The sequence below is a fragment of the Arachis ipaensis genome, chromosome B6 (genome assembly GCF_059453495.1).
Source record: "Arachis ipaensis isolate K30076 ecotype BB chromosome B6, ASM5945349v1, whole genome shotgun sequence".
Lineage (NCBI taxonomy): Eukaryota > Viridiplantae > Streptophyta > Magnoliopsida > Fabales > Fabaceae > Arachis > Arachis ipaensis.
In genome coordinates this window covers 49,424,384-49,450,268 of record NC_142441.1, presented here as the reverse complement: position 1 = coordinate 49,450,268, position 25,885 = coordinate 49,424,384, and the positions used below count along the sequence as shown (strand labels likewise).

The 25,885-nt window shown below is 40.0% G+C and overlaps 1 non-coding gene across 1 annotated transcript; it reads right to left on the bottom strand.

The window, feature by feature from the left end:
* Nucleotides 1-3,576: 3,576 nt before the first annotated feature.
* Nucleotides 3,577-3,684, bottom strand: LOC148555496 (small nucleolar RNA R71). The gene has a single exon (XR_015886376.1). It is a non-coding gene; the product is annotated as a small nucleolar RNA R71 (small nucleolar RNA).
* Between the last annotated feature and the right edge of the window lie 22,201 nt (nucleotides 3,685-25,885).

Genomic DNA, 25,885 nt, shown 5'->3' with positions numbered 1-25,885 from the left:
ACATAGTTTTTAGTATGATTTAGTTAGTTTTTAGTATATTTTTTATTAGTTTTTAATTAAAATTCATATTTCTGGACTTTACTATGAGTTTTTGTATTTTTCGGTGATTTCAGGTATTTTCTGACTGAAATTGAGGGACCTGAGCAAAAATCAGATTCAGAGGTTGAAGAAGGACTGCAGATGCTGTTGGATTCTGACCTCCCTGCACTCAAAGTGAATTTTCTAGAGCTACAGAACTCCAAATGGCACGCTCTCATATTAGTTGGAAAGTAGACATCCAGGGCTTTCCAGAAATATATAATCGTCCATACTTTTCCAGAGTTTAGATGACGCAAACTGGTGTTCAACGCCAGTTCCATGCTGCTTTCTAGAGTTAAAGGCCAAAAACAAGTTGCAAAGTGGAGTTAAACGCCAGAAACAGGTTACAAACTGGCGTTCAACTCCAAGAGAAGCCTCTACACGTGTAAAGCTCAATGCTCAGCCCAAGCACACACCAAGTGGGTCCCAAAAGTGGATTTCTGCATCATTGACTCATTTCTGTAAACCCTAGTAACTAGTTTAGTATAAATAGGACTTTTTACTATTGTATTTACATCTTTGGATTATCTTTTGATCCTTTGATCATGTTTTGGAGGCTGGCCATTCGTCCATGCCTGGACCTTATCACTCATGTATTTTCAACGGTAGAGTTTCTACACTCCATAGATTAAGGTGTGGAGCTCTGCTGTTCCTCATGAATTAATACAAAGTACTACTATTTTTCTATTCAATTCAAGCTTATTCCTTCTCTAAGATATCCATTCGCACCCAAGAACATGATGAATGTGATGATTATGTGATGCTCATCATCATTCTCTCCTATGAACGCGTGCCTGACAAACACTTCCGTTCTACATGCAAACAAGCTAGAATGAGTATCTCTTAGATATCTAATATAGAGGACCGAGTCCGAGATATTAGAATCTTCGTGGTATAAGTTAGAACCCATGGATGGCCATTCTTGAGATCCGGAAAGTCTAAACCTTGTATGTGGTATTCCGAGTAGGATCTGGGAAGGGATGGCTGTGACGAGCTTCAAACTCGCGAGTGCTGGGTGTAGTGACAGACGCAAAAGGATAGTAAATCCTATTCCAGTATGATCGAGAACCGACAGATGATTAGCCATGCAGTGACAGCGCATTGGACCATTTTCACAGAGAGGATGGGATGTAGCCATTGACAACGGTGATGCCCTACATAAAGCTTGCCATGGAAGGGAGTAGGATTGATTGGATGAAGACAGCAGGAAAGTAGAGGTTCAGAGGAACGAAAGCATCTCTATACGCTTATCTGAAATTCTCACCAATGAATTACATAAGTATCTCTATCCTAGATTATGTTTTATTTATCTTTTAATTATTAAAACTCTATAACCTTTTGAATCCTTCTGACTGAGATTTACAAGGTGACCATAGCTTGCTTCAAGCCGACAATCTCCGTGGGATCGACCCTTACTCACGTAAGGTTTATTACTTGGACGACCTAGTGCACTTGCTGGTTAGTTGTATCGAAATTGTGAAAAAGAACTAAAATTATGAACGTGCATATTAAGTTTTTAGACTAACATTGCTTGATTCCTGGAATTCTTATTAAAAGAAAAAAAAATTTGAAATCCTTATTTTCTTTTTCAAAATAATTTTCAAAAAAAAATTATAAAATCATAAAATCAATAATATTTATTGTGTTTCTTGTTTGAGTCTAGAGTCAAGTTTTAAGTTTGGTGTCAATTGCATCTTTTTAATTTTCTAAAAAAAAAATTATTTTCGAATATTTCATGCATTGCATTCTTCATGATCATCAAGTTGTTCTTGGCCAGTCTTCTTGTTTGGTGTCTTTTCTTGTTTTTCATATGCATTCTTGAAACATTGATGCCTAAAGAATAAAAATTTTTAAGTTTGGTGTCTTGCATGTTTTCTTTTCTTGAAAACTTTTCAAAAATAAGTTCTTGGTGTTCATCTTGACATTCAAAGTGTTCTTGGTGTTCATCTTGACATTCATAGTGTTCTTGCATGCATCACATGTTTTGATCCAAAATTTTCATGCATTGAGTCTTTTTGATGTTTTTCTCTTTCATCATTAAAAATTCAAAAAATCAAAAAAATATTTTTCCCTTATTCTATCATAAAATTTCAAAAATTTGGGTTGACTTTTTCAAAACATTTTCAAAATTAGTTGTTTCTTATGAGTCAAATCAAATTTTCATTTTAAAAATTCTATCTTTTTCAAATCATTTTCAAAAAAATCAAATATTTTTCATTTTTCTTTCATAATTTTCGAAAATTTCAAATTGATTTTCAAAAATCTTTTTCTTATTTCTATTTCATATTTTCGAATTTAATACTAACAATTAATGTGATTGATTCAAAAATATTAAGTTGTTACTTGCCTATTAAGAAAGGTTCAATCTTTAAATTTTAAAATCATATCTTTTAGTTTCTTGTTAGTCAAGTAATCAACTTTAATTTTCAAAATCAAATCTTTTTAAATTTCTTTTTCAAATCTTTTTCAAAATAAATTTCAATCACATCTTTTTCAAAATCAATTTCAAAATCTTTTCTAACTTCTTATCTTTTCAAATTTGATTTTCAAATCTTTTTCAATTAACCACTTAACTTTTTGAATGATTCTTATCTTTTTCAAAACTACCTAACTAATTCTCTCTCTCTAATTTTCGAAGATCCCTTCCCTCTTTTTCAAAATTTCTTTTTTTAACTAATTATTTTAATTTTTAATTTAATTTGATTTCAATTTTAATTTTCAAAATTTAAATTTAAATTTTTTTAATTTACTTAATTTTCGAAATTCCCTCTCTCTCATCTCCTTCTATTTATTTATTCATCTACTAACACTTCTCTTCCACCCAAAATTCGAACCCCATCTTCCTCTCTGTGTTCGAATTTTACCTCTTCTCCTTCTTACATTCTTCTCTTCTTATACTTGCATAAGGAATCTCTATACTGTGACATAGAGAATTCCATATTCTCTTTTCTGTTTTCTTCTTTTTCATATGAGCAGGAACAAGGATAAGAACATTCTTGTTGAGGCTGATCCTGAACCTGAAGGACTCTGAAGAGGAAGCTAAGGGAAGCTAAAGCACAACTCTTTGGAGAAAATCTAACAGAAATTTTTGAAAAAGAAGGAGACATGGCCGAAAATAATAACAATGCAAGGAAGATGCTTGGTGACTTTACTGCACCAAATTCCAATTTACATGGAAGAAGCATCTCAATTCCTGCCATTGGAGCAAACAACTTTGAGCTTAAACCTCAATTAGTTTCTCTAATGCAACAGAACTGCAAGTTTCATGGACTTCCATCTAAAGATCCTTTTCAGTTCTTAATTGAATTCTTGCAGATCTGTGATATTGTTAAGACCAATGGGGTTGATCCCGAGGTCTACAGGCTTATGCTTTTCCCATTTGCTGTAAGAGACAGAGCTAGAATATGGTTGGACTCACAACCTAAGGATAGCCTGAACTCTTGGGATAAGCTGGTCACGGCTTTCTTAGCCAAGTTCTTTCCTCCTCAAAAGCTTAGTAAGCTTAGAGTGGATGTTCAAACCTTCAAACAGAAAGAAGGTGAATCCCTCTATGAAGCTTGGGAGAGATACAAGGAACTGACCAAAAAGTGTCCTTCTAACATGCTTTCAGAATGGACCATCCAGGATATATTCTATGATGGTCTGTCTGAGCTATCAAAGATGTCACTGGACCATTCTGCAGGTGGATCCATTCACTTAAAGAGAACGCCTGCAGAAGCTTAAGATCTCATTGACATGGTTGCAAATAACCAGTTCATGTACACTTCTGAAAGGAATCCTGTGAATAATGGGACGCCTATGAGGAAGGGAGTTCTTGAAATTGATACTCTGAATGCCATATTGGCTCAGAATAAAATATTGACTCAGCAAGTCAATATGATCTCTCAGAGTCTGAATGGATTGAAGGAATCATCCAACAGTACTAAAGAGGCATCTTCTGAAGAAGAAGCTTATGATCTTGAGAACCCTGCAATAGCAGAGGTGAATTACATGGGTGAACCCTATGGAAACACCTATAATCCCTCATGGAGGAATCATCCAAATTTCTCATGGAAGGATCAACAAAAGCCTCAACAAGGCTTTAATAATGGTGGAAGAAACAGGTTTAGCAATAGCAAGCCTTTTCCATCATCCACTCAGCAACAGACAGAGAATTCTGAGCAGAATCCATCTAGCTTAGCAAATATATTCTCTGATCTATTTAAGGCCACTTTAAGTTTCATGAATGAAACAAGGTCCTCCATTAGAAATTTGGAGGCACAAGTGGGCCAACTGAGTAAAAGAGTCACTGAAACTCCTCCTAGTACTCTCCCAAGCAATACAGAAGAGAATCCAAAAAGAGATTGCAAGGCCATTGATTTAACCATCATGGCCGAACCTACAAGGGAGGGAGAGGACATGAATCCCAGTGAGGAAGACCTCCTGGGAATCTAGTGATCAACAAGGAGTTTCCCTCTGAGGAACCAAAGGAATCTGAGGCTCATCTAGAGACCATAGAGATTCCATTGAACCTCCTTATGCCATTCATGAGCTCTGATGAGTATCCTTCTTCTGAAGAGAATGAAGATGTCACTGTCGAGCAAGTTGCCAAGTACCTTAGTGCAATCATGAAGCTGAATGCCAAATTATTTGGTAATGCGACTTGGGAAGATGAACCTCCCTTGCTCATCAATGAATTGAGTGATCTGGATCAACTGACATTGCCTCAGAAGAAAAAGGATCCTAGAAAGTTCTTAATACCTTGTACCATAGGCACCATAGCCTTTGAGAAGGCTCTATGTGACCTTGGGTCAGGGAAAAACCTCATGCCACTCTCTGTAATGGAGAAACTGGGAATCTTTGAGGTGCAAGCTGCTAGAATCTCATTAGAGATGGCAGACAACTCAAGAAAATAGGCTTATGGACAAGTAGAGGACGTGCTAGTAAAGGTTAAAGGCCTTTACATCCCTATTGATTTCATAATCCTAGACACTAGGAAGGATGAGGATGAATCCATCATCCTTGGAAGACCCTTCCTAGCCGCAGCAAGAGCTGTGATTGATGTGGACAGAGGAGAATTTATCCTTCAACTGAATGAGGACAACCTTGTGTTTAAAACTCAAGGATCTCCTTCTGTAACCATGGAGAGGAATCATGAAAAGCTTCTCTCACTGCAGAGTCAACCAAAGCCCCCAAAGTCAAACTTTAAGTTTGGTGTTGGGAGGCCACAACCAAACTCTAAGTTTGGTGTTGAACCCCCACATTCAAACTCTAAGTTTGGTGTTGGGAGGTTCCAACAATGCTCTGAACATCTGTGAGGCTCCATGAGAGCTCACTGTCAAGCTATTGACATTAAAGAAGCGCTTGTTGGGAGGCAACCCAATGTTATCTAATTATATTTATTTATCTTCTATTGTTATTTCGTGTTTTATTAGGTTGATGATCATGTGGAGTCACAAAAACTACTGAAAAATCAAAAACAAAATGAAAAATAGCAGAAAAAAATAGCACACCCTGGAGGAGAGTAGTCTGGCGTTTAAATGCCAGAAACAAGCATCTGTCTGGCGTTTAACGCCAGAAACAGGCACCAAGCTGGCGTTTAACGCTAGAAACCAGCATCTACCTGGTGTTAAACGCCAGAACAGAGCATGGAAGTGGCGTTTAATGCCAGAAACAAGCAGCAGTCTGGCGTTAAACGCCAGGATTGCATGTATAGGGCATTTTACACGTCTAAAAGGTGCAGGGATGAAAAACCCTTGACACCTCAGGATCTGTGGACCCCACAGGATCACCACAGCATCTGTGGACCCCACAGAACCCCCACCTACCCTTCTTCTCTCCTCTTCACACCTTTTCATGACTATCTTCCCCATCACCTCTTCACCACTCACATCCATCCTCTCTTCCCCAAAAACCCCACCTACCTTCAAATTCAAACTAATTTCCCTCCCAAACCCAACCCTAATGGCCGAAACTTCACCATCCCCTCACTCCTATATAAACCCCTCATTCCTTCTTCATTTTCACACAACACAACCCTAACTTCACCCTTGGCCGAAAACACCTCACCCTCCATCTCCTCCATTTTCTTCTTCTTCTACTATTTTTCTTTCTTCTTTTGCTCGGGGACGAGCAAATATTTTAAGTTTGGTGTGGTAAAAAGCATAGCCTTTTATTTTTCCATAACCATTAATGGCACCTAAGGCCAGAGAAACCTCTAGAAAGAGGAAAGGGAAGGCAATTGTTTCCACCTCTGAGTCATGGAAGATGGAGAGATTTATCTCAAAGGTCCATCAAGACCACTTCTATGAAGTTGTGGCCAAGAAGAAAGTGATCCCTGAGGTTCCTTTCAAGCTCAAAAAGAATGAGTATCCGGAGATCCGACTTGAGATCCAAAGGAGAGGTTGGGAAGTTCTCACCAATCCCATTCAACAAGTCGGGATCTTAATGGTTCAAGAGTTCTATGCAAACGCATGGATCACTAGGAACCATGATTAAAGTGTGAACCCGAATCCAAAGCATTGGCTCACCATGGTTCGGGGGAAATACTTAGATTTCGGTCCGGAAAATGTAAGGCTGGCGTTCAACTTGCCAATGATGGAAGAGAACGCACGCCCCTACACAAGAAGAGTCAACTTTGATCAAAGGTTAGACCAAGTCCTCATAGACATATGTGAGGAAGGAGCTCAATGGAAAATTGACTCAAGAGGCAAGCCGGTTCAACTAAGAAGGCATGACCTCAAACCAGTGGCTAGGGGATGGTTAAAGTTCATTCAACGCTCAATCATTCCTACTAGCAACCGGTCTGAAGTTACTATAGACCGGGCCATCATGATCCATAGTATCATGATTTGAGAGGAGTGGAAGTTCATGAGATTATACCTCAAGAACTCTACAAGGTGGCTAACAAGTCCTCCACTTGGGCAAGGTTAGCCTTTCCTCACCTCATATGCCACCTTTGCAATTCGGCTGGAATTGACATAGAGGGAGACATCCTCATTGAAGAGGATAAGCCCATCACTAAGAAAAGGATGGAGCAAACAAGAGATCATGGACCTCAACATGAGAATGAGGAGATTCCTCACCATGAAATCCCTGAGATGCCTCAAGGGATGCACTTTCCTTCACAGAATTATTGGGAGCAAATCAACACCTCCCTAGGAGAATTAAGTTCCAACATGGGACAACTTAGGGTGGAACACTAAGAGCACTCCATCATCCTCCATGGAATTAGAGAAGATCAAAGAGCTATGAGGGAGGAGCAAGAAAGACAAGGAAGAGACATAGAGAAGCTCAAGAGCACCATTGGTTCTTCAAGAAGAGGAAGACGCCACCCTCACTAAGGTGGACTCATTCCTTAATCTCCTTGTTTATTTATTTTCCTGTTTTTCGATTTTTGAGCTTTATGTTTATTTATATTTGTGTCTTATTACATGATCATTAGTGTCTAAGTGTCTATGCCTTAAAGTTATGAATATGAATCCATCACCTCTCTTGAATGAAAAATGTTTTAATTACAAAAGAACAAGAAGTACATGGTTTCGAATTCATCCTTGAAACTAGTTTAATTATTTTGATGTGGTGGCAACACTTTTTGTTTTCTGAATGAATGCTTGAACAGTGCATATGTCTTTTGAAGTTGTTGTTTATGAATGTTAAATATATTGGCTCTTGAAAGAATGATGAAAAAAGAGAAATGTTATTTGATAATCTGAAAAATTATAAAAATGATTCTTGAAGCAAGAAAAAGCAGTGAATACAAAAGCTTGCAGAAAAAAAAAAAGAGAAAAGAAAAATGGCGAAAAAAAAAGAAAAAGAAAAAGCAAGCAGAAAAAGCCAAAAGCTCTTTAAAACAAAAGGCAAGAGCAAAAAGCCAATAGCCCTTAAAACCAAAAGGCAAGGGTAATAAAAAGGATCCAAGGCTTTGAGCATCAGTGGATAGGAGGGCCTAAAGGAATAAAATCCTGGCCTAAGCGGCTAAACCAAGCTGTCCCTAACCATGTGCTTGTGGCATGAAGGTGTCAAGTGAAAACTTGAGACTGAGCAGTTAAAGTCAAGGTCCAAAGCAAAAATAGAGTATGCTTAAGAACCCTGGACACCTCTAATTGGGGACTTTAGCAAAGCTGAGTCACAATCTGAAAAGGTTCACCCAGTTTTGTGTCTGTGGCATTTATGTATCCGGTGGTAATACTGGAAAACAAAGTGCTTAGAGCCACGGCCAAGAATCATAAAGTAGCTGTGTTCAAGAATCAACTTACTTAACTAGGAGAATCAATAACACTATCTGAATTCTATGTTCCTATAGATGCCAATCATTCTGAACCTCAATGGATAAAGTGAGATGCCAAAACTATTCAAGAGGCAAAAAGCTACAAGTCCCGCTCATCTGATTGGAGCTAAGTTTCATTGATATTTTGGAATTTATAGTATATTCTCTTCTTTTTATTCTATTTGATTTTCAGTTGCTTGGGGACAAGCAACAATTTAAGTTTGGTGTTGTGATGAGCAGATAATTTATACGCTTTTTGGCATTGTTTTTACATAGTTTTTAGTATGATTTAGTTAGTTTTTAGTATATTTTTTATTAGTTTTTAATTAAAATTCACATTTCTGGACTTTACTATGAGTTTGTGTATTTTTCTGTGATTTCAGGTATTTTCTGGCTGAAATTGAGGGACCTGAGCAAAAATCAGATTCAGAGGTTGAAGAAGGACTGCAGATGTTGTTGGATTCTGACTTCTCTGCACTCAAAGTGGATTTTTTGGAGCTATAGAACTCCAAATGACACGCTATTAACTGAGTTGGAAAGTAGACATTCAGGGCTTTCCAGCAATATATAATAGTCCATACTTTGCCCGAGTTTAGATGATGAAAATTGGCGTTCAAAGCCAGTTCCATGCTGCATTCTGGAGTTAAACGCCAGAAACAGGTTACAAAGTGGAGTTAAACGTCAGAAATAGGTTACAAACTGGCGTTCAACTCCAAGAGAAGCCTCTACACGTGTAAAGCTCAATTCTCAGCCCAAGCACACACCAAGTGGGCCCCAGAAGTGGATTTCTGCATCATTGACTCATTTCTGTAAACCCTAATAACTAGTTTAGTATAAATAGGACTTTTTACTATTGTATTTATATCTTTGGATTATCTTTTGATCCTTTGATCACGTTTTGGAGGCTGTCCATTCGGCCATGCCTAGACCTTATCACTCATGTATTTTCAACGGTAGAGTTTCTACACTCCATAGATTAAGGTGTGGAGCTCTGCTGTTCCTCATGAATTAATACAAAGTACTACTATTTTTCTATTCAATTCAAGCTTATTCCTTCTCTAAGATATCCATTCGCACCCAAGAACATGATGAATGTGATGATTATGTGACGCTCATCATCATTCTCTCCTATGAATGCGTGCCTGACAAACACTTCCATTCTACATGCAAACAAGCTAGAATGAGTATCTCTTAGATATCTAATACAGAGGACCATGTCCGAGATATTAGAATCTTCGTGGTATAAGTTAGAACCCATGGATGGCCATTCTTGAGATCCGAAAAGTCTAAACCTTGTCTGTGGTATTTCGAGTAGGATCTGGGAAGGGATGGCTGTGACGAGCTTCAAACTCGCGAGTGCTGGGCGTAGTGACAGACACAAAAGGATAGTAAATCCTATTCCAGTATGATCGAGAACCAACAGATGATTAGCCATGCAGTGACAGTGCATTGAACCATTTTCACAGAGAGGATGGGATGTAGCCATTAACAACGGTGATGCCCTACATAAAGCTTGCCATGGAAGTGAGTAGGAATGATTGGATGAAAACAGCAGGAAAGCAGAGGTTCAGAGGAACGAAAGCATCTCTATACGCTTATCTGAAATTCTCACCAATGAATTACGTATCTCTATCCTAGATTATGTTTTATTTATCTTTTAATTATTAAAACTCTATAATCTTTTAATTATCTCCATGGGATCGACCCTTACTCACGTAAGGTTTATTACTTGGACGACCCAGTGCACTTGCTGGTTAGTTGTATCGAAATTGTGAAAAAGAACTAAAATTATGAACGTGCGTATTAAGTTTTTAGCGCCGTTACCAAGGAATGAACGATCATGATTTCGTGCACCACCATACCTCTTTAAAAGATGTGCAGACGGAATGATCCACAGATGTGTACCTAGAGAGAAGGCACAGAAGATCCTATGGCATTGCCATGGATCACAGTATGGAGGACATTTCGGAGGTGAGCGAACAGCCACTAAGGTCCTCCAATGTGGCTTCTACTGGCCTACTATCTATAAAGATGCCCGAGAGTTTGTGCGTAACTGTGACAGTTGCCAAAGAACTGGTAACTTGCCTCATGGTTACGTCATGCCTCAACAAGGGATATTAGAGATTGAGTTGTTTGATGTATGGGGCATTGACTTCATGGGTCCTTTCCCACCATCATACTCAAACACTTATATTCTGGTGGCTGTAGACTACGTATCTAAATGGGTAGAAGCAATTGCCACACCCACTAATGATACTAAGACTGTGCTGAAGTTCCTCCAGAAATATATTTTCAGTAGATTTGGTGTTCCTAGAGTACTACTCAGTGATGGGGGCACTCATTTCTGCAATAAACAGCTTTACTCTGCTATGGTCAGATATGGAATTCACCATAAAGTGGCAACTCCGTATCATCCACAGACAAATGGGCAGGCTGAAGTCTCTAACAGAGAACTAAATAGAATCCTGGAACGGACTGTAATTGCCCGTAGAAGGAATTCGGCAAAAAAGCTTGGATGATGCTCTGTGGGCATATAGAACAGCATTCAACACTCCTATAGAAACCTTGATAAACCCAAATTTTGTGGTTTATCTTGTGCTTATTTTGGGGGATTTTATCACCTTTTCTCACATTTATTCAATGAAATAGCATGGTTTTGCAATTCTCCCTTGATTTGTACTTAAATGTGAAAACATGTTTTTTAGGCCCTAAAATTGGTGATTTTAATTTACTTTAATTCTATTCAATGCCTTGATGTGTTTTTTGAGTGATTTCAAGTTTAGAAGGCAAGTATTAGATGGAAGAAGTGAGGAGAAAAGCATGCAAAGTGGGAGAACTCATGAAGAAATGAAGGAACCGTAAAGCTGTCAAGCCTGACCTCTTCGCACTCAATCGACCATAACTTGAGCTACAGAAGTCCAAATGAATAGATTCTAGTTGTGTTGGAAAGCTAACATCCGGGGCTTCAAAATGATATAAAATTTACCACATTTTGCTTCACGTATAGGGGCGCGCACGTGCCATGTACTCATGCGCGCCGATGCTGTCCGTGGCCCACTAAAGAGAAATCGCCCCCAGCGATTTCTGAAGCATTTTGGGCCCAATCCAACTCATTTCTGATGCTATTGAACCCAAGGATTGGATGGGGAATGAAGGAAGTAGTCATAGTTTAGTTTTCATCATGTTTTAGGCTAGAATTCTAGAGAGAAAAGCTCTCCATTCTCTCTAGAATTTAGGGTGGTTTAGGTTTAATTTTCTTAAATCCAACTTTTAATTCTTGTTTTGATTTAGTTTCTCCTTTTAATTTCTTGTTGTTACATCTCTACTCTTCTAGTTTTACTTGTCATTTCCTTTATTTTGCCCTCTCTTATGTTTATGAACAATTGTTGGATCTTAATTTTCTTTAATGCAATTTTATGTTTCCATGTTCCTTTATGTTAATATTGCTTACTATTATTGATTTCTTGCTATTGATAGTTATGGGTTTCCTTTAATTCTTGCATTTTGTTATGTTTACTTTTCTTGCATTCTAGGTATTTGATAAAATGTTTCCTCTAGTTTTTGGGTAGTTTTCTTTACTCTTGGCCTAGGCTAAGGGAATCGAGTGACCTTGAGTCATTGGGTCTCAATGAAATTGGTGATTTGAGAACCCTTGGTGATCAATTTGATACTCACTGACGCCAACCCACTACTAATCTAATTAGTAGGTAGGTTGGGACTTATGGGTTGATGTGATCAAACCTATTTGACGTACTTCAAGCCTAGGAGTAGATATTACATACTTAAGGCTTTGGAAGTAGACTTAATAGGTTGGCCTCTCATAATTGTCAATATATGGTTTGTAGACAAGGTTGGTGATCTCAATTACCTATGTCTAGCCAAGAGTACTTTTCGTTTATTTTATTAGTTCTTGTCATTTTACCTTCTTGTCATTTAATCTTTCTTGCCATTTACTTTCTTGCAAAAATATAAAACCAACCTCCTTACCCCCTTTGTAGCCAATAATTGAGCACTTCATTGCAATTCCTCGTGAGATGACCCGGAGTTCAAATACTCCGGTTAATTCTTATTTGGGGTTTGTTATTTGTGACAACCAAATTTAAATTGATTCGAGGATTGACTATTGGTTTGGACTATACTAACAACGGAATTATTTTGTGGAATTCCGAACCGGTAAAGATTCTCCTATCAAACCTCTCTATACCAGCTGGTATATGGCAAGGCCTGTCATCTGCCCATGGAATTAGAACATAAAGCTTACTGGGCAACCAAATTCCTAAACCTAGATGCTAAGTTAGCTGGAGAGAAAAAACTGCTCCAGCTGAATGAGCTAGAGGAATTCAGACTCAGTGCTTTTGAAAATGCAAAAATTTATAAGGAGAAAGCAAAAAGGTGGCATGATAAGAAACTGTCATCTAGAGTCTTTGAACCAGGACAGAAGGTTCTGTTGTTTAACTCTAGGCTCAAACACTTCCCCGGGAAATTAAAATCCCGGTGGAGGGGACCATATGTGATTACAAGTGTGTCACCTTATGGATATGTTGAGCTTCAAGAATTTGACTCTGATAAAAAGTTCATTGTTAATGGACAGCGAATCAAACATTATCTTGAAAGCAATTTTGAGCAAGAATGCTCAAAACTGAGGCTTGAATAAAACTCAGTCAAAGTCCAGCTAAAGACAATAAAGAAGCACTTGTTGGGAGGCAACCCAGCCATTAGCAAGTTATTTGTTTTAAGTAATACTAGCAGAAGTTTGAAATAAATTCTCTTCAAAGATTTATCATCAAAATTGAAGGAATTCACAGATTCACAGAAGGATTCAGTGCAAAAAGCAGAGAAAAGGAGCTTACTGGCAAGAAAATGCCAGTAAGGAGCATTTTGGGCGTTAAACGCCAGAATGGGTACCATTCTGGGCGTTTAACGCCAGAATTGCAGCATCCTGGGCGTTCAGAAAAATGCCCAGTAACAAAGGATTTCTGGCATTTAACGCCAGCCAGGGTACCTGGCTGGGCGTTAAACGCCCACAATGGCCAACTTATGGGCGTTAAACGCCAGAAAGACAGGAGGAGAGGATTTTGTTTTCCACTTCAAAATTTTTCAAATTTTCATGTTTTGACTCATAATTTTTTGCCTAAACATGTTTCCAACTTGCATCATTCATCCTCAATTTTCAAAAATTTTCTAAATCTCTTTTCAAATTTCTTTTAAATCCTTTTCAAATCTTCTTCTTCTTAAAAAAAAAAACTCAAATATCTTTTCAATTTCTTTCCAAATCTTTTCAAACTCATCATATCATCTCTTATTTCTTAGATGCATGACCAAATTTTCAGATTTAACCTCTTTACATCTTTCTCAATTAAAAATCTCATCTTTTTAATATCATAATTTTATTTTCTTCCACCAATCATATCTCTATGTCATATCTCTTTCAAAATTTTTGAAATCCCTCCCCTCCTCTTATAAATACACATTCGGCCATCCCCTCCTCTCCACCATTTGAATTTGCCTCTTCTCCTCTCTCTCCCTTTTCCTTTCTTTTGCTTGAGAACAAGCAAACCTCTAAGTTTGGTGTGTTTTTCCGTGATCACTGAGCTAAAACTCATCAAGATCATGGCACCTAAGGGAAAACAAACCAATTCAAGAGGAAAGAAAGAGAATACTCCAAAGAGTCTTTGGAATCAAGAGAGGTTCTTAACCAAAGAACATGCAGACCACTACCACAAAATAATGGGTTTGAGGTCAGTGATCTCGGAAGTTAAATTCAATCTGAAAGAAGATGAATATCCGGAGATCTAAGAGCAAATTCGAAACAGAGGATGGGAAATTCTAGCTAATCCTGAAACAAAGGTTGGATGAAATATGGTTCAGGAATTCTACTCAAATTTGTGGCTAACAGATAAGCAGAGAATAACTGGAACCGCCTTTCACACCTACCGAACTATGGTCAGAGGGAGGCTTATTTACTTCCATCTAGACAAAATAAGAGAGGTCTTCAAACTACCTCAACTACAAGATGATCCAGAATCCTTTAATAGGAGAATGGTGAGAGTAGATAAAGGGTTAGATCAAGTTCTAGAGGACATATGCCTCCCAGGAACTAAGTGGATAACCAATTCAAAAGGTGTCCCAAACCAACTCAAGAGGGGAGATCTCAAACCAGTCGCAAGAGGCTAGTTGGACTTCATTGGGCATTCTATATTGCCCACTAGCAATTGCTCTGAGGTCCCTGTCAAAAGAGCAGTGATGATTTATTGTATCATGCTGGAAAAAGAAGTGGAGATTCATCATCTGATTTCTTGTGAGATTTACACAATTGCAAACAAGAACTCCACTAAAGCCAAACTGACCTAGCCAAGCTTAATTTCTCTGCTATGTAAAGATGCTGGGGTGAGGATGGGAGTAGATGAATTCATCCCAATCGAACACCCAATCACCAAGAAGTCAATGGAAGGACAAGTGCAAGACAACTCCATCAAAAGGAGGGCGCAGGAGTTCCTCCCAGAAATCCCTGAAATTGACTACTGGACCCGCCTAGAAGCATCTGTCACCAAGCTGCAAGAAGCTATGGATCAACTTAAGGAAGAACATCAGAACCAAAACTGCATGCTCTGCAAACTGCTTAAGGAACAGGAGAAGCAGGGGCGTGAGCTACAGGAGCTGAAGCACCAGAAGCTCTCCCTTGAAGGACCAAACACCCCACAGACTGAAGGAGCATCCACTGCCCAAAATCAAGGTTGTTGAGTCCTAACTTTGTGATAACCTTTATTATTAGGAATCTATTTTAAGAGTCATTTATTTTTCTGTTTTTAATTTTCGGTCTTCTATTATTATTGGCTTGCTCTTATATTTATTTTCGAGTCTTATTTTTATTCCATGATTAATAAAATTTAAAGTTTATGTCTTAAAGTTATAAATGCCCTGTGAATCCATCACCTTTCTTAAATAAAAAGTGTTTTTAATTGCAAAAGAAAAAGAAGTACTTGAATTTTAAATTTTAAAACAGATTAATTATTTTGATGTGGTGGCAATACTTTTTATTTTTCTGAATGAATGCTTGAACAGTGCATATTTTTAAATTTGTTGCCCATGAATGTTAAAATTGTTGGCTCTTAAAAGAATAATGGAAAAGGAGAAATGTTATTGATCTGAAAAATCATATAATTGATTCTTGAAGCAAGAAAAAGCAGTGAAAAGCATTCAAAAAAAAGAGAGAGAAAAAGCAAGCAGAAAAAGCCAATAGCCCTTTAAACCAAAAGGCAAGGGTAATAAAAAGGATCCAAGGCTTTGAGCATCAGTGGATAGGAGGGCCTACAGGAATAAAATCCTGGCCTAAGCGGCTAAACCAAGCTGTCCCTAACCATGTGCTTGTGGCGTGAAGGTGTCAAGTGAAAACTTGAGACTGAGCGGTTAAAGTCGTGATCCAAAGAAAAAAGAGTGTGCTTAAGAGCTCTGGACACCTCTAACTGGGGATTCTAGCAAAGCTGAGTCACAATCTGAAAAGGTTCACCCAGTTATGTGTCTGTGGCATTTATGTATCTGGTGGTAATACTGGAAAACAAAATGCTTAAGGTTACGGCCAAGACTCATAAAGTAGCTGTGTTCAAGAATCAACACACTTAACTAGGAGAATCAATAACACTATCTGAATTCTGAGTTCCTATAGATGCCAATCATTCTGAACTTCAAAGGAAAAAGTGAGATGCCAAAACTGTTCAGAAGCAAAAAGCTAATAGCCCCACTTATCTAATTAAGACTGATCTTCATAGATGTTTTTGGAATTCATTGTATATTCTCTTCTTTTTATCCTATTTGATTTTCAGTTACTTGGGGATAAGCAACAATTTAAGTTTGGTGTTGTGATGAGTGGATAATTTATACGCTTTTTGGCATTGTTTTTAGTATATTTTTAGTATATTTTAGTTAGTTTTTATTATATTTTTATTAGATTTTAATTAAAATTCACTTTTCTGGACTTTACTATGAGTTTGTGTGTTTTTCTGTGATTTCAAGTATTTTCTGGCTGAAATTGAGGGACCTGAGCAAAAATCTGATTCAGAGGCTGAAAAAGGACTGCGGATGCTGTTGGATTCTGACCTCCCTGCACTCAAAGTGGATTTTCTGGAGCTACAGAAGCCCAATTGGCGTGCTCTTAATTGCGTTGGAAAGTAGACATCCTGGGCTTTCCCGCAATATATAATAGTTCATACTTTGCCCGAGATTTGATGGCTTAAACTAGCGTTCTAAGTCAGCATAGAAATTCTGGCGTCAAAACGCCAGAACTGGCATAAAAGCTGGAGTTAAACGCCCAAACTGGCATAAAAGCTGGTGTATAACTCCAAGAAAAGTCTCTACACATGAAAGCTTCAATGCTCAGCCCAAGCACACACCAAGTGGGCCCCGGAAGTGGATTTTTACACTAAACACCCCAGCTTACTCATTTTCTGTAACTCTAGGTCACTAGTTGATTATAAAAACCACTTTTAGTGATTCATTTTGTACCTCATGACACTCTACATGTTTCATATTGTATCTTCTATGGCATGAGTCTCTGAACCCCATGGTTGGGGGTGAGGAGCTCTGCTGTGTTTTGATGAATTAATGTAATTACTACTGTTTTCCATTCAATCACGCTTGCTTCTATTCTAAGATATTCATTCGCACTTCAACCTGATGAATGTGATGATCTGTGACACTCATTCTCACCTATGAATGCGTGCCTGACAACCACCTCCGTTATACATGCAATCAAGCTTGAATGTGTATCTCTTGGGTTTCTAATCTAAGATTGGAACCTTCGTGGTATAGGCTAGAATTATTGGCGGCCATTCCTGAGGTCCAGAAAGTCTAAACCTTGTCTGTGGTATTCCGAGTAGGATCTGGGAAGGGATGACTATGAAGAGCTTCAAACTCGCGAGTGTTGGGCATGTGACAGACGCAAAAGGATCAATAGATCCTATTCCAACATGATCGAGAACCGACAGATGATTAGCCGTGCGGTGACAGCACATTTGGAACATTTTCACTGAGAGGATGGGAAATAGCCATTGACAACGGTGATGCCCAACATAAAGCTTGCCATGGAAGGAGCCTTGCGTGTGTGAAGAAGAAGATAGTAGTAATGCAGAGATTCAGGGGACAGAGCATCTCCAAAACCTCAACCTATTCTCCATTACTGCATTACAAGTATTTATTTCATGTTCTTCTACCTTTTACAATTAAATCTGAGAATTATTGATATCCTGACTGAGAGTTACAAGCTAACCATAGCTTTCTTCAAGCCGACAATCTCCGTGGGATCGACCCTTACTCAGGTATCGTATTACTTGGACGACCCAGTGCACTTGCTGGTTAGTTGTGCGGAGTTACAAAAGTGTGATTGTAATTTCGTGCACCAAGGGTGCTGCTGATCCTTCGTCACCGGAGGGTGGTGGTACCTACAAGGGACTCCGATGCTTAAGTTAGCAAGGGTATTAAGCAGGTTTTTAGTAGAATCAGAGTATGAGTTATACCTGGGTGCTCCAGTGTATTTATAATGGTGTGGAGTGACCTTTTTGGAGATAAGATAGTTATCTTATCTTATCTTTAAGTGAAGTCATCTTATCTTTAAGGGGAACTGCCTTATCTTTCTAGGCTTTGGTTGCCTTTAGATTCGGGCCGTGTTCCTTTGTCTGGGCCTTCTTGGGCCTCTGTAGCAGTTTGGTCGACCTCTTTTATAGAGAGGTCGAGTCATCCTGGTCGGAAGAGTTAAGTCGACTTGCCTTCAGGTAGCCCAGGTCGTACACCTTGACCCAGGACATGAACAGTGCCCCTGCCCGAGCTCGATCTTTCTTCTGAGGTCGTATTATTGCTAAACTTCGACCCCCTTTTTCGGAAAGTCGAGCTCGAGCATTTATTTTTGCTGAAGCTTCTTGAATGTGAAGTGTTTTTTCTTTTACTCCCTTTGGTTGCAACGCGCATGTTTTGTGTTTGTATTCTTCTTGGGAACGTGTGAGGGTTCTTAATGTCCATTAACTCCTCTTTTTTGCCGTTTCTCTCTTTTGTATTTTGAACTTCCAAAAGACTTTGCTTTAGTTTTCTTCTTCTCCTTTTATTTCTCTTCTCTGACTCTGGTGCTTCATTTTTCCATCCGAAAGGTGATTATCTATCGCGGCTTCGTCGTTGCTTTACTCTCTCAGCGTTTTCTCGTCTCCTTCCTGCTACCGGTTGGTCTTTCTTCCTTTCGCTTTTCTTTTCTACGTCGTTCCTTTCATGTCTGATTTTAAGGAAGTTTTAATTTTGCTTGGAGAAAGTTTGGATCTTTCTGCTTTTGCTGTGCCTGTTTGTTGTTGTAATGTGTGTTCTGGGAGTTTCTTCATCTTTTGTATGAACCTTTTCGCCTTTTCTGATGGTTGATACTTTTAGGGCTTTGCATGTTGTTACCATTTCTGTATTCTTTGATTTTGAAGCTTTTGGAATAATGACTTGTTTGATTCTGAAAAAAGGTTGCGTCTTTGATGATTTCCACTTGGCATGTTTTGATGTTGGTAGTTCCCTTTGCTAACAGACTGTAAAAAAGATAGTAGCTTTGATGACATTTTGTGATTAACTTTCTTTTTCCGAAGTGTCGCTATTCGAAGTCTTCTTTTTCTTGTTTGAGAGATGTTGGGACGTAAGTTGTAGGTCTTTCCTGAAACCTTGCTCTGTTACTGCCTCCAAAGGATGCCCCTGGACCTTGGTTTGAGTCTTGGGGTTTCCTTTTGCTACTTTTTCTGTCATGTATGCCTTAGATCGAGTTATATCCGTGTTTGCCCGAGCTGTTTTGTTGATTTTCCCGAGCTGATTGATTAGTAACCATTTTCCTTTTTCTTACTGTAGGACTAGTTGACCCATGTCTTCTCGCAAAAATATTGTTGAGACCTCCTCCAAAGTTCCTAAGGGCATGTCTGACTGGCTGGACTCCCTCGTCTTGATGTGCGTCTCAGTGGTCAATTCTGAATACTGTGTGGAGCTTAGAAAACATCACCGGATTTGTAGCAGTAGGGATCAGGAGAAGAACTACGAGCTGGTAGCACCGGACTTTGACGAGAGGGTTTGCTTCCCTTCTCTGGCACAGGGGGAACGCCCCTTCTTTTATGCTTACGACTACTTTTTTAGCCAAATGAACATTACCCTTCCTTTTACCTCTTTCGAGACCGATTTTCTATGGTCATGCAATGTAGCTCCGTCCTAGCTTCATCTGAACTCATGGGGCTTTATTAAGATTTTTCAATTGCTTTGCCAAGAATTGGATGTCAAGCCTTCTCAAACTCTCTTTTTGTACCTCTTTGTTTTGACTAAGCCTGGGATCTCTTCAAAAAAGAAATCTTCTTGGATTTCCTTCCGATCCACCCAGGGAAAGAAAGTTTTTTCCATGTATGATGAGTCCTTTAGGGACTTTAAGAATTATTACTTTAAGGTCCGAGCTGTTGAAGGAGCTCAGCCATTTTTCTTGGAGTCGAATAATGAATCTGCCTTCCCCTTATGTTGGCAAAAGAATGTTGTAGTCTCTAGATACTCGTGGGAGATGTTGGATGAGGTCGAATAGGCCTTTGTAAATGTGTTGGAGGAGAATTGGGGGCAACTTCCTCATCTCGACACTAAGAGGTTTTTAGGGGATCCCTCACTTCTCCGAGCTGAGCTAGGTAGTGGTCGTCTTATTTGTACTTGTTTGTCTTTGTTAATTTGTTTCTTTTCTTCCGATCTGTAACATGTCTTTTGCTAATCCCGTTTTGTTTTTTCAGAGATTGCAAAGACTAATGATTCCATGAAGACCTTTAAGAAGGCGAGGAAAGCTACAGCTGCCCAGAATATCTCGGCTAAGGCTGCTGGGAAAGGATCTTCCCAAGTTTCTCCTAAAAAGCCAATCTTGAGCATTTCTGGGCCGAGGAGGGTGATTCCTACACCGCAGGTCAATTTGGTCGACCCTTCCCAAACTCCTGCTACTACCTCTTCTCCCACTGCTGGCCCTCCTCCGAAAAGACAGAGGACTGATGAGCCTTTTATTTTGGATGCCCCCGACTTTGATGCCGTTGGATTTGTTGATCAACAGATTGCTCCTTATGGTGTTGTTCCTACTGATGACGTATCTATTCTTCGTCATCTGGACTTCATTACCCGAAGCAGTGTTAAGATGGCACACATAGGGGCAGCTTTATTTCGAACTGCTCAGGATCTTCCGGTTCGTATGACAAAGGCTTTTATGGAGGAGGCCAAGTCGGAATATGACAGGATCAAGGGGTTGAAGGAGGAGTTCGAGGTGAAGGTGCGAAGCTGGAAAAGGAGTTGGAAGGTGGGCTTCTACAAATCTGGCTAAGGAGATGGCACAAAAGCATAAGGAGAGCTATGTCCTGACTTATAGTGAGATGGTAGAGCTCAGAGAGAGGTTGGAGTCTGCTCAGGCTGATTTTACCGAGCTCCAGGGCCATCTCGTGGACAGTGTGACTTCTACCTATGAGAATCTGAAGGATCAGGTCCGAGTTCTTGCTCCCGTGCTCGACCTGTCTCTCTTCAATTTGGACAATATTGTGGAAAATGGGAAGATCGTCCCTGCCCCGGATGAAGATGATGATGATGTAGATCCACCTCCTATGCCATCCACCAAGGCCTCTGTTGCCCCGACTTCTTCAACTCCTGCAGCTGAGATCGGCCACCCAGAGTCGGATCCTGATGTTCAGATCCTGAGCCGGCCGGATGGGACCGTTGATGCTATTCTCCTCCAGACTCGTCCTCCTTCGCCTCGAGATGTCGCCACTGGGGAATCTTTGAATCCTTTGTAGTTTTTTGTTTATGTATCTTACTGTGTTTTGGATAGCCTGGCATGTGGGCTTTTAAACTCTTATATTGATAAGTTTTGTTTGACTTGTGACTTTGTAGTTGCTTTTTCCTTCGCAACTTTATTTGGAAAAATAAATGCCTTTTGAACATTTGAGATCGACCTTCGGGTGGCCTGTTGATTATAGTAGCTTTGCCTTTCTTCTTGATGTGTTTTGTTTGCAATCTTTTGGAATTTCCAGGAATCTTTAAGAGTGTTGGAGCTTTTTGCTGTCCGAGCTCTTTTTTGATTTCCTTACTGTTGGTTTCTTTCCGGTTTTGGTCGAAGTGACTTTTTGAGGCTAGCCTTGTTTGACTGTTCTTTTTAGTATTCTCATAAAACATGTGCGATTTAATTTTGAGAGAGGTCGTGGCTTTCTTTGGGTCGAGCTGTGTCCCTTCTAGCGCACGCCTTCTACCTATCGACTTCTTTCGTTGAGTCTTGCGAGTTATTTTTAGTAATCCATTTTTAATTTGGATCTCGCCAGATCTCTTTCTTATGGATTTACTTTTTATAACTCCGTAGCTTTAATCAACTTGGGCCGGCTTCTTCATGTCGGTCCTTTCTAAGTTATTTTTAGTAATCCACTTTGGATAAGGGCTAATCAGGCCTCTTTCTATGGATTACTTTTCATAACTTTTTGTCGTTTTAATCAGTCTGGTCTGACTTCTTCATGTCGGTCCATCCCAAGTTATAGCAATCCATTTTTTCTCAAACCTCGTCAGGCCTCTTTCTATGGATTGCTTTTTATAACTTTTTGTTGCTTTGGTCGATTAGTCCGACTTCTTCATGTCGGTCCATTCTTATGTTATTAGTAATCCATTTTTAAGTCAGGGCTGGCCAGGCCTCAGCTTATGGATTACTTTTTTATAACTTTGTTGATTTTATCATGATCGGATGATGAGTTTGATCGTCACCTTGCCGATCTGTAGCTTTATCTTTGGTCGAGCAGTGAATTTGGTTTTCACTTTGTCGACCTTTGTTGATATCAAACGATGAATTCAGTTTTCATCGTGGTCGGGCGATGAATTTATTTTTCATCTTTGCCGACCTGTAGAGAGGCTTTGTAGAAAGAATCTGAAAAGTTTTATTCCAAATAGAAAGTAAACAAATAGGAAAACTATATACATGTGGGTGTTTACCCTTCTAAGTCAGGCAGTTTATAGATCTTGGCTTGGTGCCTCGTTAAAAAATCTTTTCAGGAAAAAGAGTGCACCTTGACCTAAGATCTTTATTACCTCCTAACTATAATACCTTCTTAGGCTGCAGGCGTGCCATGACCTTGGTAGCTCTCGTCCCTCGAGTTCGGACACCCTGTAGTAGCCTTTTCCCAATACCTCTGTGACTTGGTAAGGTCATTTCCAGTTAGCTGCCAGTTTTTCCTCTCCAGGTCAACTTGTTCCGATATCATTTCGGATTAGGATGTGGTCGTTATTGGCAAAACTTCACTGTACTACCTTTTGATTATACCTTGAGGCCATTCGATATTTTAATGCCTCCTCCCTGATCCGAGCTCTTTCCCGTATTTCTGGAAGTACGTCGAGCTCTTCCTTTTGAAGTTGGGGGTTAGCCTCTTCATTATAGAAAATTGTTCTGGGGGACTCTTCTTCGACTTCCACTGGGATCATTGCCTCCATTCCGTAAGCTAGTCGGAAGGGTGATTCCCTCGTCGTGGAGTATGGAGTGGTCCGATATGCCCATAGGACTTGTGGGAGTTCTTCAGCCCTGGCTCCCTTTGCATCCTGTAATCTCCATTTTAGCCCGGATAATATGACTTTATTGACGGCTTCTGCCTGTCCATTAGCTTGGGGATGTTCTACAGAAGTAAATTGGTGTTTTATTTTCAAGTCGGCCACCAATTTTCTAAAGACTGCGTATGTGAATTGAGTGCCATTGTTTGTGGTAATGGAGTAAGGAACCCCAAACCTTGTGACAATGTTTCTATATAGGAATTTTCGACTTCTTTGAGCAGTGGCGTTAGCTAGGAGTTCTGCCTCAATCCACTTTGTGAAATAGTCTACCCCACGATGAGGAACTTGACCTGTCCTGATCCTTGAGGGAAGAGCCCAAGGAGGTCGAGTCCCCATTTTGCGAATGGCCAGGGTGAGGTTACGCTAATGAGCTCCTCTGGTGGGGACGATATGAAAATTACCATGTTTCTGACATGGTGGACATGTCTTTACGAACTCTGTTGCTTCTTTTTACAAAGTCGGCGAATAGAATCCGGCACGGAGTACTTTTTTGGCGAGAGCTCGTGCTCCGAGATGGTTGCCACAGATGCCACTGTGTACTTCTTCTAAAACTTCCTTTGTGTTGGAAGTCGGCACACATTTTAACAGTGGTGTTGAAATCCCTCTCTTGTACAGAGTATTGTTTATGATGGTGTAGTATTGTGCTACCCGTTTTAACCTCTTCACCTCCTTTTTATCTGTAGGGAGTGTTTCTATTTTGAGGTAGTTAATTATAGGAATCATCCATCCTTGATCCAGTCTTGTTATGGCTAGGACTTTTTCTTCTTCTGAGATTGATGGGTTCTGTAGTATTTCCTGGATGAGGCTTCTATTGTTGCCCCCTGGTTTGGTGCTGGCTAGTTTTAAGAGTGCATCAGCTCGAGCATTCTATTCCCGAGGTATGTGGCAGACCTCATATTCCCCGAGTTGTCCGAGCTGTTCCCTGGTTTTGTCTAAGTACTTTTTCATGGTAGGATCCTTGGCTTGGTAGCAACCTGCTATTTGTGAGGTGACTACTTGTGAGTCGCTGTAGATGATAAGCTTTTGAGCTCCAACCTCCTTAGCCAGCTTCAAACCAGCTAGTAAGGCCTCATATTCGGCCTGGTTGTTTGAAGCAGGGAACCCGAATTTGAGGGAAATTTCGATTTGGGTTCCCTGATCGCTTTCTATTATCACGCCTGCCCCACTTTCAGTTTTGTTTGAAGAGCCGTCTACGTAGAGATTCCATTCTGTGGGAGTTCCCGGAGTGTCAGTGTACTCAGCAATGAAGACGACCAAATATTGGGACTTGATGGTCGTTCGAGTTTCGTTTTGAAGAACGAACTCAGATAGCTCGACTGCCCATTGTAGAATTCTTCCCGCTAAGTCTGTCTTCTGGAGAATGCTTTTCATGGGCTGATTAGTCTGAACTTTGATGGTGTGAGCTTGAAAGTAGGGGCAAATTCGTCGGGAAGTTAGTATGAGGTCGTAGGCGAACTTCTCTATCTTTTGATAGTTTAGTTCTGCCCTTTGCAGAGCTTTACTGATGAAGTAGATGGGTTGTTGCCCATTCCAGTCTTCTCTGACTAGTGTGGATGCTATTGCCCGATTTCCTACTGCGAGGTATAATACAAGTGGCTCTCCTTCCCATGGTCGAGTTAGAATAGGTGGTTGTCCCAGGAACCTTTTGAAACCCTGGAAAGCCTGCTTGCATTCCGTTGTCCATTCAAATCTCTTTCCCTTTTTTAAAGTGGCGTAGAAGGGGAGAGATCTTACGGCCGATCCGGCTAGAAATCTGGACAAGGCTACTAGTCTTTCGTTGAGTTGTTGTATCTCTTTGACGCAGGTCGGACTTTTCATGTCGAGTATTGCCTGACATTTATCTGGGTTTTCCTCAATTCCTCTTTGTGTGAGCATGAAGCCCAAGAACTTGCCAGCTTCTACTGCAAAGTTGCATTTTGCTGGATTGAGTCGCATACCGTGCTTTCTTATGGTGTCGAACACTTTGGTGAGGTCGGATAGTAGCGACTCTTCACTCTGTGTTTTTACCAACATGTCATCCACATATACCTTCATGAGTTTCCCTATAAGGTCTGCGAAGACTTTGTTCATTAATCTTTGGTAAGTAGCTCCTGCGTTTTTTTGTCCGAATGGCATGACGACATAACAATAGTTTGCTCTTGGAGTTAGGAATGAGGTTTTTTCCTGATCAGGTGGATACATTGTGATTTGGTTGTATCTTGAGTAAGCATCCAGGAACGAGAGGTACTTGTATCCGGAGGAAGAATCCACTAGAGTATCGATGTTTAGGAGTGGATAGGGATCTTTTGGGCAAGCTTTGTTGAGGTCGGTGTAATCGGTGCACATCCGACATTTCCCATTTGACTTTTTCACCAAGACAACATTGGCTATCCATAAGGGGTACTTGACTTCTCTTAAGCTTCTGCTGTACTGGCCGAGATCTTGGATATATTGCCAGTTTATGGCTCATTAGCTTGGGGTCTATGCCCGGCATGTCTGCGGCCTTCCTTGCGAAGAGGTCGACATTATCCCTTAGGAACTGTATCAAGGGCTCCTTCATCTCTTTCTTTAGGGTTTCCCCAATATTTATTGTTTTGTCGGGGGGTATCTCCAATCTGGACTTCTTCTATTTTGCCCTCGGGTTGTGGACGAAGTTCTTCCCGACCTCGAACTCTGCCGAGTTCGATGGTGTGAATTTCTTCCCCTTTGCCTCTGAGGTTCAGACTTTCATTCTAACAGCGTCGTGCTATTTTCTGATCTCCTTTTATCATAGCAATTCCTTCTGGAGTTGGAAATTTCATGCATAGATGTGGAGTCGAAACTACTGCTGCGAGCTGGTTCAATGTTGCACGACCTATCAGGGCGTTGAAGGCCGAGCTTACGTCGACTACAATGTAGTCTATGTTGAGTGTCCTTGATCGGGTTCCTTTTTCGAAAGTTGTGTGTAGTGAGATGTATCCAAGTGGTTGGATTGGGGTATCTCCTAGTCCAAACAAGCTG